Here is a 2500-nt window from a genome sequence, read left to right on the forward strand (position 1 = left end):
ACAATTCCATCTACACGGTCTGGCACAATCCCAAACAATTCCGTTGAAATAATCCAACAGGATCCCAAACAACTCTGTCAAAACGACACAATACCAGAGCAACCTCGGCAGTCACTCGTGAAGATATGATCTGGCACTGTGCCAAATGCTTCTGTCAACATCAGAGTACAGTCCCAAACAATTCCATCTACACGGTCTGGCACAATCCAACACAATTCTGTTGACACAACCCAACACAATTCTGTTGACACAACCCAACACAATTCCGAACAACTCATTCAAAACGACACAACATGGTCCCAAACAGCTCCGTCAAAATGACACGGTACCAGAGCAACTTAGGCAGTCGCTCGCTAAACAACTCTGGCGTTGGCTTTTTATAGCGATTTGATGAACTCATTTTTGCCATAGGAAGGCTCAACTAAGGCGTTAACGCACCATTCTTGATCGCTTCTGTGCATGCTCATCACACGATTATCATAGAGGATCTTCAAAATTGATCTCGAATTGACAGTTTCTTGTGAGAAATGATGTCTTGATTTTCTGTGAGATTCCTCAAGGAGTTCTCGTAAAATCTGAATATTGTCAGGAATTATGGCTGAACAATGTCGATCACTGTACGGCACAATCACGTTAACACACCGGTTGCCAGATCACTGAAGTTAAGCAACGTTGAGCCTGGCCAGTACCAGATGGGTGACCATTTGGGAAGGCTAGGCGTTGTATGTACCTTCTGGGAATGTTGGGCGTGGTGCCAGCACCCTCACCCTGAAAAAAGAACTCCTCGCTACAAAAGCATCTTCCAGGGACTCAAAGGCTATGGATGGATGGATGTAGATCACTGTGGTCTTTCTGGGCATCTGCCACACTCACTGTCTCCCACAATTTGACCATCAAGCATTGAATTGTACAGGGTGGAACGATAAAGTTGTCGCCCTAAAGAAAACAACACTACAGCTTTATTTAAAAACTTTTATTGAAAAAATTAATTCAGGTAACTTGATTATGTAGTAGAGCTGACATCTATTCAATGCTTCAGCCTCAATCACCGCCCTGATACGGGTCCGGACTTGAAGCATGCCTTTTCCACCAGCCCCGATGGGAGCTCAGCGAATACTCAGCAGATGGTGGCAATCAGGCTGGCTTTGGTGTTGTAGGAGGTCATGTTGGTGATGTTCTCGATATATGACCAAACGAAGTAGTGGTTCAGGTCAGTAGAGGAGGAGGGCCAGTGAGAGAAGGGTACAAAGTCATACCACTCTTTCTGAAGCCAAGCCTGGATCTTTTTGAACTTGTGGGCTTACACCGAGTTCTGCTGCCACACCCACAAGCTGACTTCAAAGATGTTAGATTGTATAATGTGGGCCTTCCTTGAAACCACATCAAAAACTATAATCGTGGGTTTTCTGATGTGTTGAGCTGTGCCCTCAAGCATTGAACCGTCCGGATTTGCATTTTGAGGGTGCTGGCAATGGTCCTGTTGTTATAACTTGGATCGGTAGAAAGCATGATTTGTACATACATCGGCGCATCTCAGATCTCGCTCATTGAACATGGTGTCAATTTTAGATGTGATAGAAGGTTCCTATCACTCTTGGGATTTGTACACAACTAGCGAACTAGTAGATGGTCTGCAACAAAAAAAGAAAACTGGTTTCCATCAAACGGAAATGGAATCATGTCGTCTTTTCTAGGGCGACAATTTTATCGTTCCACCTTGTAATTATTATTATTATTATTTAATTATTCATGACATCTATTTTCTTATCTTTCTTTTTACAATCTACCATTATTTTTATATAATAGTGATCATTTTGTAAATAAAAAATGGCTACTCATTCTGTCCTATGCTATGTGGTCAAGAACTAAGCGCATCCTGCTTAGTAAATGGGTAATAATTTTACGTTGTACTTATATAGTAAAGTGAACCCCCTCTTTAAAATCTATTATTTTATATAAAAAAAAGAAATTGTAATTTTACATATATTCCCATAGTTGTTTCGTGTTATCGCGTGAAAGAAAAGAATAAAATTGCATTTTAATTGTTTACAGAGAGTTATGGGGGCAAAAGGTAAAACTTTACCATCGTCTATTTTCCCACCCACGCATTTTAGCTGCTGCTGATCGTTAGCAGTCCGCCTCATCTTCCTTCATTCATTTCCATTCATCAAAACAAACAAATAAATAATAATAAATAATTTTGATAAAGGATTCAACGAAAACCTTTCTTTCCCGTGAACAAAACAGGGACAGAAAATTTTCATTCATTTTTTTCGCGAGTCGCGTTGTCAGGTAAGAAAAAATACACCTTGATTTTGTTTTTTTCATTCATTCATTCCTAAATAACAATAATGTCCGCTTTCTGGGGTTCTCTTTCTTTTTAAATAAATTAATAAACTTGCTTATGTAAATTAAACCTGTTGTTTTTAAAATGGTATATAAACCGTAAAATATATTATTTAATTATTATTATTACTTAAATTTAAAATTTTAAAAATGA

The 2500-nt window shown here is 39.0% G+C and overlaps 1 protein-coding gene across 3 annotated transcripts in view; it reads left to right on the top strand.

The window, feature by feature from the left end:
• Positions 1-2179: 2179 nt before the first annotated feature.
• LOC145265380 (synapsin-like) overlaps positions 2180-2500 on the top strand; it is a 319381-nt gene continuing 319060 nt past the window's right edge. For all 3 annotated transcript variants that reach the window (XM_080121178.1, XM_080121173.1, XM_080121176.1), the window contains exon 1: positions 2180-2292. The gene's annotated coding sequence lies outside the window, so the exon portion shown is untranslated. The remainder of the gene's footprint in view (positions 2293-2500) is intronic.

Source organism: Euprymna scolopes, chromosome 40 (assembly GCF_053919585.1).
Source record: "Euprymna scolopes isolate OS-2025 chromosome 40, ASM5391958v1, whole genome shotgun sequence".
NCBI lineage: Eukaryota > Metazoa > Mollusca > Cephalopoda > Sepiida > Sepiolidae > Euprymna > Euprymna scolopes.